Below are 25,685 nucleotides of genomic sequence, written 5' to 3'. Positions count from 1 at the left end.
AATATAGAATATACACCTAAGGCAACGTTACCTGTATTTTTGGGGGTTTAATTAGACATATAGTATTTCTATGTGGGTTTACCGGAAACACGCATTAAAAACGTTAAGTGTGAACACGGAATATGCATTTTAGGCCAAGTTACATGTATTTTCTGGGTTTAAACATATAGAGGGGTATTTATAAAAAGTGGGGTAGGTGAACGTCTTTTTTTTTTTACTACATTAATTCATGTTGTGGAAACTGTGTACAGGGCATGCGACAAATCTGGTGCTAATCACATTCCTTACATCAGTACTCCACTTTGTGTTTTTCTGCAACTTTGTGTGCGGCTTTTTAACCTGTGCAACAACTATATGACTTTTTAATAACACTGTTCACAGTTAGTTTGAAAGCTCATTTTTATTTGGTGGTGATTAGCGCCCTTTTTGGTGCGTAGCGCCAAAGTATGCGACAATTTAAAAAGGTTGCAGTTTCATAAATCACTGACCACTTCAAAAAATCTATTCAAAAACACGTCTACCACTGCAACAATCCAAAATACAGGCAAATTAAGTTGCAGGAAAAGTTGCAAAAAACACACTGCGGCAAAATACTGCGACAAATTTACCCAAGAAAAACAGGGTAAAATGCTTCCTCAATACCCCCATAGTATTTTTTACCAAGGTGTAACATAAACGCGTTGAGAGTGAACGTGGAATGGGAATTTTACACTATCTGGCTATGTCTTCTAAACTATTTTAGGACACCAATCCTGTTGCTACTTCCAAATTAAGGATAATTTTTGGAACGCTTGGAAAAAAAACATTGTGTCTTCCGATACCTCTGTGTGCATTTTAACACCGGCAGACATCTGCCAACAAAAAGGAATCATTTTAGGACCTTTACTTCAATATTAAAAAGCACACAAAATATGCCGGCGCAGTGTGTTTATAAACAAGCTCTGGGTTACTATGGGTTACCGCATGTCGCCAAAACTGAGCCTTAAAACCACTTGAAAACTACTTGAATACATTCCTAACAGTGTTATATAGGGCTTTAGAGCTCTTAGGCAGTGTCAAACATGTGTTTTGAACCTATTTGATGTGACCCAAACTTTTGAAAAGCTCGATTGAACATAATGATGTTGACAGCACACTCGGTGGTCAGGCATGGTATTACAAGTGAAATTTACTTAAAGGGGTACTCTGCCCAAAAAAATCCAAAGGATAGGGGATAAGATTTCTGATTGTGGGAGTCTACAGTTTGGAGCTTCCGTGTTCGTGATGTCACGTCAAGCCGCCTCCATTCATGTCTATGGGAGGGGGTGTGACGGCTACTTCGTAGCCGTCACACCTCCTCCCATAAACATGAATGGAGGGGGTGTGGCAGCTGTATTCTCTTGTCATCCAATACGGAGCGGAGTTCGCTCCATGCATGCATGACTAGGGTGCCGTGCCGGAGATCGCTGGGTATCCATCTGCGGGACTCCTGTGATCAGACACCTTATCATCTATCCTTTGGATAGGGGATAAGATGTTTTTTGGTCGGGTACCCCTTTAAATTGTGTTAGAATTGTCCAATGGCAATTTGACTTCTGGGATTTCCCCTACTACAGCGAAAAGGCGGATAATACGCTATTAGTGGGACGTTATCGGTGACAGCCCAGGACTTGGCTCGATGGTAAGTCACAGATTTAGCCCATTGTGAATTCTGAGAGTCGCTTCCATAAATAAACTCTACTATATTCTTTTGATGGGAACTTCCTACTCCCGAAAAAGGTCACGGAGAGCATGTAAATAGTCCGAGTCCTCTAATACGGAAGTTGATCCTTCCATCATATATCTGTCCTGATAGAATTTCCAAAGAGATGCCAGCCTATAAATAGCCGTGTGGACACAACACATGTTCTAATCTCCTTAAACTTCCTGTGTTACTTTATCTGCTCCTGCAGGGAATGAGGGATCATTCAGGATAATGAGAGATGAGTAGATTCTTCTGTGACACATTGTGGCTCCATCGCCTGGCTGTAAATCCATGGAAAAGACGCCGTGTGATGACGACTCGTGTCAATGTACCGGCTCACCACCGGCACCAATAGATCCATCCATCTCCTTACGTACGAGGGATTGATGGGTAGAAAAATGTGTAATATTGACGATTATATACTACTCTACAAGTAAATATATACTACTCTACAAGTAAATATATACTACTCTACAAGTAAATATATACTACTCTACAAGTAAATATATACTACTCTACAAGTAAAGCCTAAAGAATAGCCCAGACCATCATAGCGATTTCTTCCAGCATCTACCTAAGGTGTCCTCTGTAGATAGTTTTCCCCTGTAGGTCCTTAGTACATAGTTACTTCCCATAGAGATCTATCTCATGTCTATCTATCTCATATCTATCTATCTATCTATCTATCTATCTATCTATATCTATCTATCTCATATCTATCTATCTCATATCTATCTATCTATCTATCTATCTCATATCTATCTATCTATCTCATATCTATCTATCTATATCTATCTCATATCTATCTATCTCATATCTATTTCATATCTATCTATATCTATCTCATATCTTTCTATCTCATATCTATTTCATATCTATCTATCTCATATCTATCTATCTATCCCATATCTATCTCATATCTATCTATCTCATATCTATCTATCTATCTATCTATCTCATATCTATCTATCTCATATCTATTTCATATCTATCTATCTCATATCTATCTATCTATCCCATATCTATCTCATATCTATCTATCTCATATCTATCTCATATCTATCTATCTCATATCTATCTCATATCTATCTATCTCATATCTATTTCATATCTATCTATCTCATATCTATCTATCTATCCCATATCTATCTCATATCTATCTATCTCATATCTATCTCATATCTATCTATCTCATATCTATCTCATATCTATCTATCTCATATCTATCTCATATCTATCTATCTAATATCTATCTATAGATATGTGATGTATAGAACTTTAGTGAGAACTTTAAAAACCTGTAGTATCTATGAATGTCAGGGACCTCTAACAGTTCCAGAGAGCAGGTGCAGAGAAGTCCTGGAGGAGTTCCCGGCTGCACCTCTCCTGATACAGTGTGAACAGTGCTCAGAGCAGTCGCCACGTCATTTCCCCCATTTCCCTGTAATGTCAGCTCGGACTTGTCCTTTTATCCTGTGCACACAGGACAATGCAGATAGAATCCCGGTCGTCTCAATGAACAGTATAAATATAAGAACAGACAGAAGACATTGGATTTATCTATGAAGGAATAGATCTATGCAGTCCTGTAAACGTCAGCCCGGAGGATTCTGGGAGGGATTTCGCCCGGTGCCTGGAATGCTGGAGATGGAGGCCAACGCTGCAGTTGCTGTTCTCTTTCAGGGAAGAGCTTAACTTGAAACAGATGGCTAATGGATTGGTTCTGCGACAGCACAATGCAAAATCATTTAGACAATTGTTTCCGGAAATTACACATCTGAGCAGAATTTATCTGTGCAGGAGGACTATAGAATAGGGGGATACATGAGGAAGACCCAGCATGGCCCGAAACATACGCACAGGACTGCGTTACGTTCCTTCCCGGTCATAGTATAAAAGGGGCTGCCTCCTATTATATGGGAATCAGTGTTATTAAAGGGGTACTCCGCTGAAAACCTTTTTTCTTTTAAATCAACTTGCTCCGGAAAGTTAAACAGATTTGTAAATTACTTCTATTAAAAAATCTTAATCCTTCCTGTACTTATTAGCTGCTGAATACTACAGAGGAAATTCTTTTCTTTTTGGAATGCTCTCTGATGACATCACGAGCACAGTTCTCTCTGCTGACGTTATTATAATAATAAGTCTTTATTTATTGTTGTTGTTCTTAGTGGGATTTGAACCCAAGTCCCCAGCACTGCAAGGCAGCAGTGCTAACCACTGAGCCACCATGCTGCCCTTAGCATACATCTGCTATGCACAGTTGCTAAAAGGGACAGAGATGTCTGCAGAGAGCACTGTGCTCGTGATGTCATCAGTGTTCCAAAAAGAAAGGAATTTCCTCTGTAGCATTCAGCAGCTAATAAGTACTGGAAGGATTAAGATTTTTTAATAGAAGTAATTTACAAATCTGTTTAACTTTCTGGCACCAGTTCATTTAAAAGAAAAAAGTTTTTCACCGGAGTACCCCTTTAACTCCCCAACACACTTCCGGCTGCAACACCAGGCGGCAACAAAATCCTTTGTCATACCGCCACCATGCCGTGCCGTGGGATTTATAGGCATTATAGACCGAGTCCATATAGACAAAAAGTTCCGAACTTCGCTCCGGATGCTTTTCACTCATGATACAGCCCAAAACTGCAAACGCCTGCAACCAATTCCCCATAGTCCTAGCAACCCTGGGCCTAATAGGGACAGACTTTTCCAAATGGGGCCTACGCTCCTTGTTTATCGTATGCTGATTCACAGACACCAGCGTCCACAGATCCACATGCTGATTTGACGAAATCTCCTTAACCGCTTCCTCTACATGCGCCCCCAACAGGCTAATACCACAAAAGAATGCCTCCTTGTGAACCCCTACCCTAATCGGAGACGCCCTCCGACCCACGGCCGGAACCACTGCAGTCTGACTCTCCAACTTCGCTAACACAGCCTTCAGGCAGGACCAGGCTTTATCAATGGAGCGCTGATCATACAGATCATCGTGGTTCTATGGAACCACATTGATCTGTATGAGAAATCTAATGATTCCTCCTAAAAGTCCCGTAAGGGGACTAATAAAGTGCAAAAAAAACAGCTTAACCTCTTAAGGACCCAGGATGTACCTGTACGCCCTGAGTCCGCTCCCTTTCTATAATGCGGGGCCACGGCTGGGACCCGCGGCTAACAACGGACGGGACCCGTGGCTAATAGAGTGCAGCACTGATCGCGGTGCCGCACACTATTAACCCTTTAGACGCGGCGTTCAAAGTGGATCGCCGTGTCTAAAGTGAAAGTAAACTATTCCCGGCTAGCTCAGTGGGCCGTTCGGGACTGCAACTACGAAATCATGGCGTCTGGAACAGCTGGAGGACACAAGGAGGGCCCCTACCTTGCCTCCTGGTGTCCGATCGCTGAATCACTGCTATCTATGGGATAACAATGATCAATGTAAGAGATTCTGATCAATACAAAAATGGTAGCGATTAAAACTTCACATCACTGCGCAAAAAATGAGCCCTCATACCGCCCTCTACGCAGAAAAATAAAAAAGTTATAGGGGTCAGAAGATGACAATTTTAAACATTAATTTTCCTGCATGTAGTTATGATTTTTTCCAGAAGTGCGACAAAATCACCTATATAAGTAGGGGATCATTTTAATCGTATGGACCTACAGAATAATGATAAGGTGTCATTTTTACCGAAAAATTTACTGTGTAGAAACGGAAGCCCCCCAAAAGTTACAAAATGGTGTTTTTTCTTCAATTTTGTCGCACAATTAATGTTTTCAGTTTTGCTGTAGATTTTTGGGTAAAATGACTGATGTCACTTCAAAGTAGAATTGGTGGCGCAAATAATAAGCATCATATGGAATTTTAGGTGCAAAATTTAAAGAATTAGGATTTTTTTATGGTAAGGAAGAAACGAAAGTGCAAAAACAGAAAAACCCTGGGTCCTTAAAGGAGTACTCCAGCGCAAAATAATTTATTCCCTATCCAAAGGATAGGAGATGAGTTATATATCACGGGGGGTCCGAGCGCTGGGGCCCCCCGGGATCTCCTGGATGGAGCTGCGGCAGTCTGCAGGAAGTGAAGTTTCGTCCCCAGCAGAAAGCCGCGGCAGACACGCCCCCTCCATGTATCACTATGGGGTACATGGAGGGGGCGTGTCGGCCGCCACATCATGTGGGGACGGAATGCCCCCTTTCCAGCATACTGCTGCGGTCCCGTCCAGGAGATCCCGGGGGGCCCCAGCACTCGGACCCCCCGCGATCTATAACTTATCCCCTACAGATGTCCTTTAAGGGGTTAATAGAAGTTTTAAAAAAAAAACACACACATTAACCCCTTCCTCATTAAAAGTTTAAAACACCCCCCTTTTCCAAAATTCCATATAAAAAAATGTAAAAACATAATATAAATAAACATATGTGGTATCGCCGCGTGCGTAAATGTCCGAACTATAAAAATATAATGCTGATTAAACCGCACGGTCAATGGCGTATACGTTAAACAATACCAAAGTCCAAAATTGCGTATTTTTGGTCACTTTGTATACGCTACAAAAATGTATCAAAAAGTCATCAAAACAACAATGGTACCGATGAAAACTTCAGATCATGTCGCAAAAAATGAGCCTCATACCAACTCGGTATACAGAAAAATAAAAAAGTTATAGGGGTCAGAAGAGGACGATTTTAAACATACTAATTTTGGTGCATGTAGTTATAAAAAAAATTTAAATAGTAAAATAAAGAAAAACCTATATAAATTGGGTATTGTTGTAACCGTATGGACCTACAGAATAACTATATGTGTCATTTTTACCAAAAAAAAGTGCATTGCGTAGAGACGGAAGCCCCCAAAAGGTAAAAAATTGAAAGCGTTATGATTTTTAGAAGGTCATGAGGAAAAAACGAAAGTGCAAAAACAGAAAAACCGTGGTCCTTAAGAGGTTAAGGACAGGATGTATATTGTAATTTTCTCCCCCCATATGAATAAAAAAAGAAAAAAGAAATCGGTAAATGTCGATGGGGATGATTAAAAATGTACAAGGCGAGACTGCGCAGCACCGCTGCAGATTATTCCTCCCCGCTATATCCTGCCTAGAGGAAGGAATAAATAATCAGCAGTTTATGGCTAATGTTTCCTCTCGCGCCTGGATCTTCTCGGGGAACCGACAACACGACGTAATGAGCGTTTACAGCAAATTCATCTGTTCTCCCCCTATTTATAGAATGTTAATATTAGCTCCACAGTCATTACGTTATCTATGCAGATCGATCACCGGGGGGCTCCCACCTGTACAGGTAAATGCTGCTCCAGACAGCGAATGGCGGGGTTCTACCTTATATTCTTCTAGAAGGTGACAGAGAGGGGACACAGGGGACGTGTATTCTATTAGTTCTCTGACCCGACATTTGTCTGAACGTTGGGAATCGAGTTTTGTTTTTTCTTTGAACTGTATTGGGGAAGTAAAAGCACAGCTATTCATCTACTGTAGATATCCCCTATCTATCTATCTATCTCATATCTATTTATCTATCTATCTCATATCTATCTATCTATCTATCTCATATCTATTTATCTATCTATCTCATATCTATCTATCTATCTCATATCTATCTATCTCATATCTATCTCATATCTATCTCATATCTATCTATCTATCTATCTATTTCATATCTATCTATCTATCTCATATCTATCTCATATCTATCTATCTATCTATCTATTTCATATCTATCTATCTCATATCTATCTCATATCTATCTCATATCTATCTATCTATCTATCTATTTCATATCTATCTATCTATCTCATATCTATCTATCTCATATCTATCTATCTCATATCTATCTCATATCTATCTCATATCTATCTATCTATCTATCTATTTCATATCTATCTATCTATCTCATATCTATCTATCTATCTCATATCTATCTATCTCATATCTATCTATCTATCTCATATCTATCTCATATCTATCTATCTATCTCATATCTATCTATCTCATATCTATCTCATATCTGTCTATCTCATATCTATCTATCTCATATCTATCTCATATCTATCTATCTATCTCATATCTATCTCATATCTATCTATCTCATATCTATCTCATATCTATCTATCTATCTATCTATCTATCTCATATCTATCTATCTCATATCTATCTATCTCATATCTATCTCCTATCTATCTATCTCATATCTATCTATCTATCTATCTCATATCTATCTATCTATCTCATATCTATCTATCTCATATCTATCTCATATCTATCTCATATCTATCTATCTATCTCATATCTATCTATCTCATATCTATCTCATATCTATCTATCTATCTCATATCTATCTATCTATCTCATATCTATCTATCTATCTCATATCTATCTATCTATCTATCTCATATCTATCTATCTCATATCTATCTATCTATCTCATATCTATCTATCTATCTCATATCTATCTATCTATCTCATATCTATCTACACTTAAATATCCTACTTATTAGTAATAATAAAATAGTTATGATAAAATAAAAAAAGAATTTTAATTTGTTCATAGTAATTTTGAAATGTTGGCAAATAATCTCACTACTACTTCTTCTTCCTCTTATTATTTGACCATTCTTCTAATCATATCATGTATTTTAGGGATGTCCTTGAGTCCGGACAATTGGAGTGATCAGCAGTAGGAGATTCCCCGGCGGTCATCTCATCTCTATAGTGAATAAAGTCATATATATGGGATGACATAAGGTTCTCTATGACTTCGCTCCATTTGGCTATAACAGAAAATTCTAAGAAATGAACAAATTTCAGTGTTTGAAAAGATGTATAAGGGAGAGGTGTAAGGTGTATGAAGGATGAAGTGTGAAATTGTAAATATTGAAAATAGAATTCAGTCTGATATAGTAATGTATGAAGACCTAGTAATGTATATTAAGCAAAGGAAGAATAATAAAGACATCATGAGAGTCTAAAGACGTTATCTGTAATATATATTAATATTCTAATACAGATATTTGTGTCTTGTAACCATGTAATAAACACAAAACAATGTTATATATATATGATATTCCGTAAAAATGTAAAATAAAATAATAATTTTACAAACAAATTGAAAAATAAATATAAATGTAACCACCTAACTAAAATATACTGACAAAAATAATTAGCAAATTTAATTTGATTATTTTAGTTCTAACTAAAAGTAGCAAATCCCTGAGCCCCTCTTTACTGAACAATAGAAACATTATTATTAAATATTATAATTATTATTATTATTTTTATAAACATTACTATAAACATTATTATTAAATATTTTTATTATTACTATTTTTTTTATCATTATTATAAACATTATTGTTGTTGTTATTATTATTTTTATAATCATTATTATAAACATTATTGTTGTTGTTATTATTATTATTATTTTTATAAACATTATTATAAACATTATTGTTGTTGTTATTATTATTATTTTTATAATCATTATTATAAACATTATTGTTGTTATTATTATTATTTTTTATTTTTTATAAACAGTATTAGTAATAATAGCATTATTAATATTATCATAATTATTATTACAATTATTATTCATACATACAAACGCATTGTTGTTATGATTACAACTAATAATAATAATAATAGTAATAACCAATAATAACCATTAACAATATGTTAGCATTTTAAATTGATTGTTTTTGTTACAATAAATATATATATATGTATGTATATGATATAGGAATTATTAACACACATTTGTATAAATTATTTGATTTTAATAAAATAATTTCCAATTTTTTTTTTGTCGCAGTCCGCGCTCGGATACCTAGTGACTCCTCAGCAGCGGATTACTGACCTATTAACATGCAAACAAGTGGCAGATCTCCCCTCGCTGCGGATCCCGCTGCCAATACAACGTGCCAGTGAAAATGTCACCCAGGCCCCACTGTGCCCCTGTGATGACTATGAATTATACATAGAGAGAAGGGGGGGGCAGGGAATATCTTCACCGTAATTCTGCCCCATCTCCGCGGGACCCTCGTTAGAAGACAACATCTTGATAAGTCGTCTTAATTGTGTCCACATCAGCGAGGAGGTGGGTATACATTGTCTCTTCACCCCGTCTGTATTTTGTATGTTGTTTATTGTAAGAAGCTCCTGTATGCTCGCACATACTTTGCGCCAATCCCGTGCATGTCAATGGGCATTGTGCAGCTCTGTTCACATGCAGATTTATAACATAGCACAGATTTTGGGTGGAAACCTGAAAGGATTACTGACACCTCTGTCCATTTTAGGAACTGTCCAGAGCAGGAGAGGTTTGCTATAGGGATTTTCTCCTGCTCTGGACAGTTCCTGACATGGACAGAGGTGTCAGCAGAGAGCAATAACTTCCTGTGGAGCAGATGTGGTGTCCCAGTACAGGAGTTGTGCCCCCGTATCCTTGTCAGGCAGCCTCCTTACAGTGTCCCCTGGGGCCCCTTACACCTGTCCCCTTATATATATATATTGTTTGTCGTGTTTTATGCTGTATAATGCATATAGAAAGTGTTATTACTTTAAGAGAGGTTAACATGTGATCACCAGTTGTCATGTGAGTTGTCATGTGAGTGTAACTCAGGAGGTATCAGTGACCATGTGACTTTAGGGTGACCAATGGGACCCCACCAGAGTCTCCCCTATAAAAGCCCAGGGAGGAGTCTCCTCTCTCTCTCTTTCTGCTGAGTTGCAGTGCAGTCAAGTCCTAGAGTGTGTCTGGAGTCTATGGGAGGACAACCACAGCATAGTCAGTCTCAAGTCAAGTCAGTCACAGTCATCTATTGTCAAGTCAGTGAAAGTTCGGCTTGGCTTATGCTGAAGAACTTCTGTAATCTGTCAGCAACACCACACTGACTCAGACTGTAGGTCACTGTAGAGATTAGTATATGCAGAGGGGCCCTTGTTCAGCTTTCTCCTCCCTGTCTAGATCATACTCCTTCTTGGAGCTAAAAACCTGAGTAGTTTGCCTTCACAGTGTGGACTAGAGACAACCTTTTAGACATACCCTCCAAACTCTGTACAGAGCTGTGATCTTCATACACATGGCCCAGATCTGTCTTAGGTATGATGGTACTTTGGAATTAAAACAGGATTTGTGATTAGCTTGAAGCAGTCTTAGCTTAAAAAGGTTACAGGACAAGTTCAAGAGGCTTAAACTTCTCCCAGGAGGAACACTGATGGGGTTCTCTCGCTCTTCTGGCATTACCCTTACTGGACCTAGGAGAAACTCTCTAGACTAGGCACCAATAATTCTAGCTGAACCTAGGAGGAACAGTCTAAACTAGGCACCAACTTTACTAACTGGACCTAGAAGAAACAGTCTAGACTAGGCACCAACTTTACTAACTAGACCTAGGAGGAACAGTCTAGACTAGGCACCAACTTTACTAACTGGACCTAGGAGGAACAGTCTAGACTAGGCACCAACTTTACTAACTGGACCTAGAAGAAACAGTCTAGACTAGGCACCAACTTTACTAACTAGACCTAGGAGGAACAATCTAGACAAGGCACCAACTTTACTAACTGGACCTAGGAGGAAGAGTCTAGACTAGGCACCAACTTTACTAACTGGACCTAGGAGGAACAGTCTAGACTAGGCACCAACTTTACTAACTAGACCTAGGAGAACAGTCTAGACTAGGCACCATCTTTACTAACTAGACCTAGGAGAACAGTCTAGACTAGGCCCCAACTTTAACTGGACCTAGGAGGAACAGTCTAGACTAGGCACCGACTTTACTAACTAGACCTAGGAGGAACAGTCTAGAATAGGCAGCAACTTTACTAACTAGACCTAGGAGGAACAGTCTAGACTAGGCACCAACTTTACTAACTAGACCTAGAAGAAACAGTCTAGAATAGGCACCAACTTTACTAACTAGACCTAGGAGGAACATTCTAGAATAGGCACCAACTTTACTAACTAGACCTAGGAGGAACATTCTAGAATAGGCACCAACTTTACTAACTAGACCTAGAAGAAACAGTCTAGACTAGGCACCAACTTTACTAACTGGACCTAGAAGAAACAGTCTAGACTAGGCACGAACTTTACTAACTGGACCTAGGAGGAACATTCTAGAATAGGCACCAAATTTACTAACTAGACCTAGGAGGAACATTCTAGAATAGGCAGACACTGACTGACTGACTAAAGTAACTAACCAGTTTACCCAGCAGGAACTAAGGTGGCATAAGTTGGGCCTAGACTGGACTGGTTTAGGTACAGACATCTGGGAAAAGGGTTCGATTAGTGACTCATTCCATATATTGCATATATTCCCAATAAAATAAGACTTCTAGACTAGGCACCAACTTTACTAACTGGATCTAAAAGAAACTGTCTAGACTAGGCACCAATTTTTGTAACTGGACCTAGGAGGAAACGTTTCACTGACTGACTAAGGTGACTGACTGGTCTACCCAGCCGGAGCTGAGGTGGCATAAGTCGGGCCTAGACTAAAGTAGTTTGGGTCCAGACGTCTGGGGAAAGGGTTGGACTAGTGACTCTTCCCATATATTGCATGTATTCCCTATAAAATAACACTTCTGATCATCTATTCTTTTCTCATAGCTGTGTGTTCTGCGGTTCCTCTGTTATTCTTATTGGAAATGTAGGACTAAATAGACAACTAGGTGTTGACAGTTGGGGGTGTGTCCTTATACAATCTGTCAATTAAATACACCAATCATGACAGTCTACGGACACGCCCATATATGGTAACACACAGTTGGCCATATAGTCAAACATTTCCAGTAAGAATAACAGAGGTACAGCACAAACTAAAGCTTTAAGTAAAGATGCACCAGTTTCATGGGAAGTACAAGGGTTTACTAAAACGTTTTAAACACCATAGGACAGTGCTTTCCAAACAGTGTGTCTCCAGCTGTTGCAAAACTCCCAGCATGTTGTGGTTTTGCAAAAGCTGGAGACACACTGTTTAAAAAACACTGCTATATGAGGTTATTGCATTATTAACCACTTAAGGACCAAGGGCGTACAGGTACGCCTTTGCTCCCTGGTACTTAAGGACCAAGGGCATACCTGTACACCCGTGGGAATTTCGGTCCCTGCCGCGTGCCGAGTGGGGACCATACCGGGGTGACTGCTGATATCAATCAGCAGGCACCCCGCGCCAATGCCCAAGGGGGTCATCAGACCCCCCCCCCCCCCATGTAGGCGATCGCCGAAAATCGCAAGTGAATTCACACTTGCGATTTTCAGCTATTCCGGTGATGCGGGTCACGTGTGACCCGCTGACCCAGAGATACAAGGTGATCCCCTATCACCCTCTGCATCTATGGGGAGGTGGCGATTTCGTCACCCCCCCCCCCCCCAGGATCGCTGCTATTGGACGGACGATACCAGCCGGCAGGGGAGGGGTTAACGGCCCCTTCTCGCGGCTCTGCTTACCCCCTGAGTTCATTCAGCGGGCAGAGCTGCGAGAATGAGCCAGGGACCCCCCCCCCTGTGAAGATCGGAGCCCCTCACAGAGGAATACCCCCTTTAGAGCAGGGAAAGAGTACAGCCCCAGGGACAGGTAGGGTTAACCAGTAAAGTAAAGTAAAAAAAAAAGTGTAAAAAAAAAGTTAAAATATTTCCCCCCCCCCGACCCCCTAATAGGACCTAAAGGGTCCGCCACAATTTTTTTAGTGTGACCCGGGCCCTATTAGGGGTTCAGGGCACTGCATTTGGCCCCCCCTTTTTTTATTTTGTCCGCAGCGCTTTTTTCCCCCCATACAGTTACAGTTACACCAATCACACACACTACATACTCACCCCCCCCCCCCCCCCCCCCCACACACACACACACACACACACCCACCACCCCCGCCACCCCCCCCCCCACCACCGTAGAAAAAAGGCGATGGCTCGCCAGGCATTTTCAGCAGCGGAGGCATACGCTTTTCTTGCCTCTGACTCCGAATCTGTCAGTGAGGACGATGAAGATCCTACATTCCTGTGTTCTTCATCGTCCTCCTCATCATCTAGTACTGATGATGAGCCCCCTATACGGCAGCGGAGACGCCGCCAGGCGAGGCCACGCACCCCCCATGATAGTGGCCCAGTGGCCGGCACTAGTGCGAGTGGTGATGCCGCTCGTACTAGGAGTGCGACCCCCCCAGACAAGTTTACCAGAGCCCCCTTCCGGTGAACCTGTCTGGAGACCCCCAGAGGCTTATCAGCCACGGGTTCCGGAGTTTGTTGGCGACTCCGGAATCCGTATTGACAATTCTGGATTCACTGAAATTGACTATTTCAGTTATTTTTTCAGTGATGGCTTTGTTAATCACATGGTGGAGCAGACGAATCTGTACGCCAGGCAGTTCCTCACCCACCACCCTGATTCTGTTTTGGCCAGGCCCAATGAATGGTACGCCATTGATGCAGCAGAGATGAGGACATTTTGGGGCCTCTTGCTGCATATGGGCCTGGTCAAAAAGCCAAGTGTCAGGCAGTACTGGAGCGGGGACATCCTCTACCAGACCCCGCTGTACAGTATGGTCATGGCACGGAGGCGGTTCGAGGCCATTTGGAAATGCCTGCATTATGCAGATAATGCTGCATGTCCGCCCCGAGGTGATCCCGCCTATGACCGGCTTTACAAAGTGAGGCCGGTCATCGATCACTTTGGGGCCAAACTTTTGGAGGCCTACGTACCCCTCAGGGAGCTCTCGGTAGATGATTCTCTTATCAGTTTTAAGGGGAGACTCAGCTTCCGCCAGTATATTCCCTCGAAGCGGGCGCGGTATGGCGTGAAGCTCTACAAACTCTGTGAGAGTACCTCCGGGTACACTCTCAAGTTTAGGGTGTATGAGGGACGAGATTCCCGTATTGAACCCCCAGATTGTTCCCCCACTCTGGGTGTTAGCGGGAAAATCGTTTGGGACATTATGTACCCATTGCTGGATAAGGGTTTCCACGTGTACGGGGATAAATTTTATACCAGCATCCCTCTGTTCACATCCCTTGCCGCCAGATCCACGTCCGCTTGTGGGACCGTGCGGAAAAACCAGAGAGGCCTCCTTCTAAATTTTCTGCAGACACCTATTCCCAAGGGTGAGTCCTGTGCCCTGACCCATGAAAACCTGTTGCTGGTCAGGTATAAGGATAAGAGGGATGACCACTATTCATGTGTACAGCAGCACCCCTGTACCAGTGCGAGGTACCACAACAACAGTCCTTAAGCCCGATTGTATTCTGGACTACAATCGGTATATGGGGGGAGTTGATCTTTCTGATCAAGTCCTCAAGCCATATAATGCCATGCGGAAAACTCGGATATGGTACAAAAAAGTTGCGGTCTACTTGGTACAGGTTGCCATGTACAAGGCTTTTGTACTGTCCCAGTACGCTGGCAACACAGGGACATTCCTCCAGTTCCAAGAAGAAGTCCTAAAGGTCCTGATCATTGGCGACCGGGAAAGAGCAGGCCGGACTTCCCAAGGAACTGAAGTAATAGGTGCCAGGATCGTCCCAGGCCAACACTTTCCAGGTGAGGTGCCCCCCCCCCCCCCCCCCCCCCCCCAGTGGAAAGAAGGGACGATCCCAGAAAAAATGCAGAGTGTGTAACAGGAGGGGGATTCGGAGGGACACTACCACTCAGTGTGACACTTGCCCCGATCATCCGGGCCTCTGCATTAAAAACTGCTTCAGGGAGTATCACACTTCCATGTCGTACTAAATTTTCCCTTTTCATTTTAATTTTCCATAATTTAACCCCAATGTACCAAGTCCAGAGTACATTCCAAATTTTAACACCATAAACCACTAAATTGCCCAAAAAAACTCATCTAAAAAAAAAACTCTGGGTCATGGGTCACTGAGTCAGTATCATCAGGGATTTTTTTTGTTGCCTCAAATACGCTGCGCTCTCTCCACCTGAGAGGCAACAGGTTAGGGACGGCCACACACGTCACATTCCCAGAATGATGATTCAGAGCATAGGGTTTGGGGCGGGCATATTCTTTAGTTTTGGCTATGCTCTGGGTCATCATTCTGGGAACATAACCTGTTTTATAATTTTATGTCCCACTGTACCCCATTTTAGTTATTTAGTGTACCCCAGTTATTTACCCCATGTAATGCCCCTTGAGGGGGGGTCCCACTGTTCTGGCTCCATAGGCCGCAACGCAGAAGCTCAAAGCCCCTGAATGCGACCTGCTCCTCTGAGACCAGTGTACAAGCTGTTTACGCCCAGACTTGAGGTATGTCCTTACTCCAAAGAAATGTATTTACAAACTTACGGTGACATTTTCTTCTTTTACCACTTGTGAAAATGAAAAATTTGGGGTAACCCCAGCATTTTAGTGTAAAAAAATAAAATTTTTCATTTTCACATCCCACTTCATGAATATTTATCAAACACCTGTGGGGTGTTAAGACTCACTGTACCCCTTGTTATGTTCCTTGAGGGATGTAGTTCCCGAAATAGTATGCCAAGTGTTTTTTTGCTGTTCTGGCACCATAGGGGCTTCCTAAATGGGACATGCCCCCCAAAATCCATATTAGCAAAATGTGCTTTCCAAAAGCCAAATGTGACTCCTTCTCTTCTGAGCATTGTAGTGCGCCTGCAGTGCACTTGACGCCCACACATTGGGTATTTTTATACTCAGAAGAGATGGGGTTACAAATTTTGTGGGGCATTTTCTCCTATTACCCCTTGTAAAAATGTAAAATTTGGGGGAAAACAAGCATTTTAGTGAAATTTTTTTTTATTTACACATCCAACTTTAATATAAAGTCGTCAAACACCTGTGGGGTGTTAAGGCTCACTGTACCCCTTGTTACGTTCCTTGAGGGGTGTAGTTTCCAAAATGGTATGACATGTGGTTTTTTTTTTGCTGTCCTGACACCATAGGGGCTTCCTTAATGGGACATGCCCCCAAAAACCATTTCAGAAAAACTCACTCTCCAAAATCCCATTGTTGCTCCTTCCCTTCTGAGCCCTCTACTGCGCCCGCCGAACACTTGACATCCACATATGAGGTATTTCCTTACTCGAGAGAAATTGGGTTACAAATTTTAGGAAGATTTCTCTCCTTTTACCCCTTGTAAAAATTCAAAAATTGGGTTTACAAGAACATGCGAGTGTAAAAATTTAAGATTTTGAATTTTCTCCTTCACTTTGCTGCTATTCCTATGAAACACCTAAAGGGTTAACACACTTACTGAATATCATTTTGAATACTTTGGGGGGGGGGCAGTTTTTATAATGGGGTCATTTATGGGGTATTTCTTATAAGAAGGCCCTTCAAATCCGCTTCAAAACTGAACTGGTCCCTGAAAAATTCTGCTTTTGAAAATTTTGTGAAAAATTGGAAAATTGCTGCTGAATTTTGAAGCCCTCTGGTATCTCCAAAAGTAAAAACATCTCAACTTTATGATGCAAATATAAAGTAAACATATTGTATATGTGAATCAATATATAATTTATTTGGAATATTCATTTTTCCTTACAAGCAGAGAGCTTCAAAGTTAGAAAAATGCAAAATGTTCAATTTTTTCATCAAATTTTGGAATTTTTCACCAAGAAATTATGTAAGTATCGACAAAGATTTTACCACTAACATAAAGTAGAATATGTCACGAAAAAACAATCTCGGAATCAGAATAAAAGGTAAAAGCATCCCAGAGTTATTACTGCTTGAAGTGACAGTGGTCAGATGTGCAAAAAACGCTCTGGTCCTACAGTGGAAATTGGCCTGGTGCTTAAGGGGTTAAAAAACGCAAAGTACAACCTGTATGCCTTAAGCTCACAATTTATATCCATGCAGAGGATTTGGAACTTTGTATCAGAAAAACTAATTTCCGACTGCTGTAAAGATATAGTAGTAAATGAATAAGAGCAGAATACGACATAATGTTAAAATAAGAAAAAAAAAAAAGCAGAAAAATCAATAATGTGACCTTTTTATTTCCAAAATATAAAGTTCAACAAGCAGCAGTCATGTGACACTCGCTGTGCCTATTCCTCCTCTGGATAATGATCAGTTAAAGGGGTACTCCCCTGGAAAACATTTTTTTTAAACCAACTGGTGCCAGAAAGTTAAACAGATTTGTAAATTACTTCTATTAAAAAATCTTAATCCTTCCAGTACTTATCAGCTGCTGTATGCTCCACAGGAAGTTCTTTTCGTTTTGAATTTCTTTTCTGTCTGACCACAGTGCTCTCTGCTGACACCTTTGCCCATGTCAGGAACTGTCCAGAGCAGGAGAGGTTTGCTATGGGGATTTGCTCCTACTCTGGACAGTTCCTAAAATGGACAGAGGTGTCAGCAGAGAGCACTGTGGTCAGACAGAAAAGAAATTCAAAAAGAAAAGAACTTCCTCTCTATTATACAGCAGCTGATAAGTACTGGAAGGATTAAGATTTTTTAAATAGACGTAATTTACAAATCTGTTTAACTTTCTGGCACCAGTTGATTTAAATAAAAAATGTTTTCAGGTGGAGTACCCCTTTAATGATATGTTCCTCCACCTGTGGCAAAACTACAACTCCCAGCATACCTGGGAGTTGTAGTTTTGCAACAGCTGGAGGCACCCTGGTTGGGAAACACTGCTCTAGAGGTAAGGTGACACTTTTAGTCTTATCACCCAGCATGCAGCGGGGTGCTGCCCTTCCATTCATCACACATGTCCATGGCGTCATCCAGGTCCGGCACCTTTAGGGACATGCCTGCGTCCATTAAAATGTATGAAACCGGCAGTCACCTGGTGATGGACAGTGCGGCCCCGAAGACGAATCTGCACATGTCATTAGTGCTAATGAGGGCAAGATGTCACCTCCACCGGGGAGAGCCGGCTGGAGCCGCGCAAAGACCTAAAAATGTCACCGACAGTCATTAGGCAAATGTGACCTTAAGCTCGTGCCGCCATCTACGCCGCAATTAATTCTGACTAATTAGTGGCGGTATTTACTGATCACAATGCTGCCGGGGCAAAGAGACCCAGCGAAAGTTCAACCTTCTTTTTTTTGGGCGATCTCCCCCCCCTAAGACCCCCAAGGGATGCGGCTCTGTCCTCCTACCGGAGGGGGTGGGGGTGGGGGGGGGGATCTTGGCTCCATAAGATGTAGAAGTTGTCACAGATTACAGAGGAGACGCGTCGGACAAGATGTTATCGCCCGGAGTCATTGGCGCAGGAGGAGGAATTAAATCTAGAAAATGTCAAACCTTTTAATAAAGGACGCGTCGTTACTGAATGCAAAAGTATGTGCCCCCTATTGGCAAGGCGTAGAATCTGGCCTCGTTCACACAGAATCGGGAGTCCTATTGTTTTCAATGGGATTCTGCTGCACCGGAATTTTCGTGGCGGAAACATCTGCCATGGAAATTCCAATTCCGGCCTATAGACTCATTGATTCTTTCTGTGGAATCCTCTCGGAAATGCATTGCCGTCTATGGAGAGGTTGCATTTCCGAGCGGTCCTAGCGCCGGAATGTTCTGACGGCGCCCGCAGTTTGCGGAATGGAAATTATCGGGGCATGACACGAACATACCCTAAGGGGTCACCGTTCCTACAGGTCACATTTCTACGCTGGTAAGAGCTGTTGTCAAGAATGGGAAATGCCCCGGAGGGACAAAAAGTCAGGATGGCACTGAAACGCGTAGTCAGGGCTCAAGTCCTGCAGGAACGCGTGTGAACTGAGTTCCTGTACTTTTTTCACAACAGGAACACCATTCCCATTAGCAGTAGTTCTGCAGGACCGGCCCTTGAGTAGAAATCATGGGTGAGTTCCTGCACTTTTTTTCCCCAGAACTTGACCCCTGCGCGTAGTACATGCAAATGTTCTGTCCTTGGAGGTCGCCCTCAGAGCAGAAATCCAAACTACAGCTAGAGTCAATGGGGGAGATTTATCAAAACCCGTCCAGAGGAAAAGTTGCTTTCATTTTTAACAAGGCCTCTGCAAAATGAAAGAAGCGATCTGATTGGTTGCTATGGGCAACTGGGCAACTTTTCCTTTGCACAGGTTTTGATAAATCTCCCCCTATGTCAGGATGAGGACAGGAGCCTCATGGATGAGCAGTCAATGCCAGGAGTCATCTGGGGGGTGTAAAGCCATTGGCTGTATCACACCACATCAGACTTTTACGGACTTTTCCTATTTTACCCAAAATGCGTAAAAAAAGAAAATGAAAAAACATATATTTGGTATCGCCGCATGCATAAATATCCGAACTATCATAAAGTAATGTTAATGATCCCGTACGGTGAACGGCGTAAACGTAAGAAAAAAATTGCTGCTTTTTTTGTCACATCACATTCCCCAAAAAATTTCTAAAAAACGAAAAAAAAAGACACATATACCCAAAAATGGTATTGATACAAAAAACTACAGATCACGGCGCAAAAATTGAGCCCTCATACAGACCCGTATATGGAAAAATGAGAAAGTTATAGGTGGTCAAAATAGAGGGATTTTAAACAAATTTATTTTGTACAGAAAAGATTATAAAAAAAAAAAAAAAACCAAGCCGTACAGTAATAGAAAAGCATATAACATGGGGATCATTTTAATCGTATTGACCCACAGAATAATGAGAACATGTCAGTTTTACCGTAAATTGTACAGTGTGAAAATATAAGAGTTATGATTTTTAGAAGGCAAGGAGGAAAAAACTAAAAGGCAAAAATAAAATTGTCTGTGTCCTCAAGGGGTAAAAGGGACTTTTAAAAATGATAGTTTTCTTTTACAATCCATTGTATGACAGTGAACAATCTAATCAGCATTCTACTAGTACAGTCTGACTGAGTCAAACTGTACAAGATCTCCCTATGGCGGGACAAAAGGCCTTCAGAAACCCTCCGGCTTCCATGGTAACCTATTGGCACCCTGTGATTGTGTTGCAGGGGTACCGATTGGACCTCTGACAGTTGCAGGCAGGTGTCATCTGTACCATACAGCTTCTGGGACCGCTCTATATTCCAAGACTGCGGAGCGCCGTATGAAGGCGTATTGACGGTCAGTAAAGGACTAGCATCATGAATAAAAACTTCCAAGCATAGGGGAAAAGGTTTTAGATCCCCTGCGATCTCCTGTTTGGAGCCCCGGTTCTCTAGCACAGGAGCGCGTCACGACCCCTGCCCGAAGCTGAGGCCACCACGCCCCCTCCATAGAGCTCTATGGGAGAGTTGTCCGGCAATCTTCGGCGCTCCCATAGAGCTTTATGGAAGGGGCGTGACGGCCTCCGCTTTAGGTGGGGGTCGTGACGCGCTCCTGTGCTAGAGAACCAGGGCTCCAAACAGGAGATCACGAGGGGTCCCAAAAATTCTAATTGTAATGAAAAAACGGTTTGGAAAAAAAGTGTCATATTTCAGCTGCTTTTAAAAGAAAAATGTATATTTTATATGACTAGTAATACAGATTAAAACCATTGATACATTGCGTGCGGATAAGGAAGAAGGCAGGAAAAGTGGTTGAGGTTGAGCTCAGGGCCGCACTATTCCCTGCCCTGACAACACCCCTGTCTCTTCATCACACTCCCCTGTCTCTTCATTACACTCTCCTGTCTCTTCATTACACTCTCCTGTCTCTTCATTACACTCTCCTGTTTCTTCATTACACTCCCCTGTCTCTTCATTACACTCCCATGTCTCTTCATTACACTCTCCTGTCTCTTCATTACACTCCCCTGCCTCTTCATTACATTCTCCTGTCTCTTCATTACACTCCGCTGCCTCTTCATTACATTCTCCTGTCTCTTCATTACACTCCACTGTCTCTCATTATACTCCCATGTCTCTCATTACACTCTCCTGTCTCTTAATTTCTCTCTCCTATCTCTTCATTACTCTCCCCCATCTCTTCATTACACTCCTATCTTCTCATTACACTCCCCTGTCTCTTCATTACACTCTCCTGTCTCTTCATTACACTCACCTGTCTCTTCATTACACTCCCCTGTCTCTTCATTACACTCTCCTGTCTCTTCATTACACTCCCCTGCCTCTTCATTACATTCTCCTGTCTCTTCATTACACTCCACTGTCTCTCATTATAGTCCCATGTCTCTCATTACACTCTCCTGTCTCTTCATTACTCTCTCCTGTCTCTTCATTACTCTCCCCCATCTCTTCATTACACTCCTGTCTTCTCATTACACTCCCCTGTCTCTTGATTACACTCTACTGTCTCTCATTACACTCCCCTTTCTCTTCATTACACTCTCCTGTCTCTCATTACACTCCCCTGTCTCTTCATTACACTCTCCTGACTCTTCATTACACTCTCCTGTCTCTTCATTACACACCCCTGTTTCTTCATTACACACCCTGTCTCTTCATTACACACCCTGTCTCTTTAGTACACTCCCGTGTCTCTTCATTTCACTCCCTCATTCTCTTATTTACATTCTGCTGTCTCTTCATTATACCCATTAACCCCCTCACTCACCCCTGTCTCTTCATTACACTCCTCTGTCTTCTCATTACACTCCTCTGTCTTCTCATTACACTCTCCTGTCTTTTCATTACACTCTCCTGTCTTCTCATTACACTCCCCTGTCTCTTCATTACTCTCCTGTCTCTTCATTACACTCTCCTGTCTCTTCATTACACTCCCCTGTCTCTTCATTACACTCCCCTGCCTCTTCATTACATTCTCCTGTCTCTTCATTACACTCCACTGTCTCTCATTATACTCCCATGTCTCTCATTACACTCTCCTGTCTCTTCATTATTTTCTCCTGTCTCTTCATTACTCTCCCCCATCTCTTCATTACGCTCTCCTGTCTCTTCATTACGCTCTCCTGTCTCTTCATTACGCTCTCCTGTCTCTTCATTACACTCTCCTGTCTCTCCATTATGCTCCCGTCTCTTCATTACACTCCCCTGTCTCTTCATTACACTCTCCTGTCTCTTCATTACACTCTCTTGTCTCTAATTACACTCTCCTGTCTCTTCATTACACTCTCTTGTCTCTTCATTACGCTCTCATCTCTTCATTACACTTTCCTGTCTCTTCATTACACTCTCCTGTCTCTCATTACACTCCCCTGTCTCTTCATTATGCTCCCATCTCTTCATTACACTCTCCTGTCTCTTCATTACACTCTCCTGTCTCTTCATTACACTCTCCCGTCTCTCCATTATTCTCCCATCTCTTCATTACACTTTCCTGTCTCTTCATTACACTCTCCTGTCTCTTCATTACACTCTCCTGTCTCTTCATTGCACTCTCCTGTCTCTTCATTACGCTCCAATCTCTTCATTACACTCCCCTGTCTCTTCATTACACTCCCCTGTCTCTTCATTACACTCTCCTGTCTCTTCATTACACTCTCCTGTCTCTTCATTACACTCCACTGTCTCTCATTATACTCCCATGTCTCTCATTATACTCCCCTTTCTCTTCATTACACTCTCCTGTCTCTCATTACACTCCCCTGTCTCTTCATTACACTCTCCTGTCTCTTCATTACACTCCCCTGTCTCTCATTACACTCTCCTATCTAATGACGATCAGGTTGTAATATGGAGGCCTCGTGGAGAGCACTTCAATCCTGACTGCTGTGGAGTGACACACTGCCCCCTACTGGTGTGATGATCTGGGGAGCCATTGTATAAGGCAGTCTATCATCCCTAGTCGTGATAAAAGGGACACGAACAGCGAGCGCAGCGGAATGTACAGGACATCTGTCTCACATGTGTTGCCTCTCATGGCTTCAAGCTGGATAATGGTCGCGCACACTGTAAGGGTTACCCAGGAATGTCTCCGCCATATTGCAACACTTCTTTGTCCTGCCCGCTTACCGCATTTATCACCAAGTATTTATGGTGCCAGCTTCAGCAGCCAATGAATGCGCAGGATCTACGGGCCTAGCTGTAATATGCTGCAGGATGCCATAGGGAACCTGTAACCTCCATGTATCCCAACCGTATCTCATCCTGTATCCAAGCTAGAGGCACCCAACACTTTCTAGATCCTCCATGTATCCCAACCGTATCTCATCCTCTATCCAAGCTTGAGGCACCCAGCACATTCTAGATCCTCCATGTATCCCAACCGTATCTCATCCTGTATCCAAGCTAGAGGCACCCAACACGTTCTAGATCCTCCATGTATCCCAACCGTATCTCATCCTGTATCCAAGCTAGAGGCACCCAACACTTTCTAGATCCTCCATGTATCCCAACCGTATCTCATCTTGTATCCAAGCTAGAGGCACCCAACATGTTCTAGAGCCTCCATGTATCCAACTGTATCTCATCTTGTATCCAAGCTAGAGGCACCCAACACGTTCTAGATCCTCCATGTATCCCAACCGTATCTCATCTTGTATCCAAGCTAGAGGCACCCAACACGTTCTAGATCCTCCATGTATCCCAACCGTATCTCATCTTGTATCCAAGCTAGAGGCACCCAACATGTTCTAGATCCTCCATGTATCCCAACCGTATCTCATCTTGTATCCAAGCTAGAGGAACCCAACATGTTCTAGAGCCTCCATGTATCCAACTGTATCTCATCTTGTATCCAAGCTAGAGGCACCCAACACGTTCTAGATCCTCCATGTATCCCAACCGTATCTCATCTTGTATCCAAGCTAGAGGCACCCAGCATGTTCTAGAGCCTCCATGTATCCAACTGTATCTCATCTTGTATCCAAGCTAGAGGCACCCAACACGTTCTAGATCATTCATGTATCCCAACCGTATCTCATCCTGTATCCAAGCTAGAGGCACCCAACATGTTCTAGAGCCTCCATGTATCCCAACCGTATCTCATCTTGTATCCAAGCTAGAGGCACCCAATATATTCTAGAGCCTCCATGTATCCAACTGTATCTCATCTAGGGTTGCCACCTGGTCGGTATTTTATCGGCACAGATGGTATTTTGGCCACCCTGCCAATATTTTTACATAAAAAATACCGGCAATGCAATGGACGGTATTTATCCAACCAATCCTCCAACTCCCGCAATGTTGCACCATATACTATACCAGTGTTTCCCAACCACAGCGCCTCCAGCTGTTGCAAAACTACAACTCCCAGCATGCGCTGACAGCCAACGGCTGTCCGGGCATGTTGGGAGTTGTAGTTTTGCAACAACTGGAGGCGCCCTTGGTTGGCAAGCACTGACCTATACTATATACTATTTTATAGTCCAACATGCTGGGAGTTGTAGTTGTGCAACAGCTGGAGGCACTCCTGGTTGGGAAACATTGACCTATACTATATACTACTATATAGTCCAACATGCTGGGAGTTGTAGTTTTTGTTTGGGGCAGCTGCTGAGCCACAGGCTGTATCAGGGCATGCTGGGAGTTGTAGTTAGTAACAAACTGCAACTCCAGAATTTAATTTAAAAAAAAGTGTTCAAAAAGTCCCATCAAAACAAAAATGATCCTGTTAAAAACTACAGATCGGGGCACAAAAAATGAGCCTCACACAGGCCCCGTATAAGGAGAAATAAAACTGTTATAGGGGTCAGAATAGGACAAATTTTCTGCATATGTGTATCCTGTATATATAATTAATTATGCAAATGAGCATGGACGGTATTTTTTTTTCCTATTTTTTCCAAGAAAGGTGGCGACCCTAATCTCATCGTGTATCCAGGCTAAAGGTGCGCAGCAGGGTACTAGAGCCCCCTGTCCATTACAGTTTCCCCAATAATCTTCCCCAAAAATATTATAATCACTTCCATAGATCATTATTACAGATGACTTATTCCCTTCCAACAACTATTTTCTCACTAATGTAGTAAATGACATAAGAGAAAATGATGTTACACCGCCATCTAATGGCAGAATGTGGAAGCACAGGGATGGTGAAGATGAATGTGCACTTTATTTGATAGCAGTGATGGCGAACCTTTTTGAGCCCGAGTGCCCAAACCGTAATGTAAGACAGCTTTTTTTCCCCTCAATTTACCAGCAAAGCAATTAAATCAGAATACTGAAATTC

The sequence above is a fragment of the Hyla sarda genome, chromosome 8, assembly GCF_029499605.1.
Source record: "Hyla sarda isolate aHylSar1 chromosome 8, aHylSar1.hap1, whole genome shotgun sequence".
Lineage (NCBI taxonomy): Eukaryota > Metazoa > Chordata > Amphibia > Anura > Hylidae > Hyla > Hyla sarda.
The sequence above is the reverse complement of the archived record's forward strand: the minus strand, read 5'-3'. Positions refer to the sequence as shown.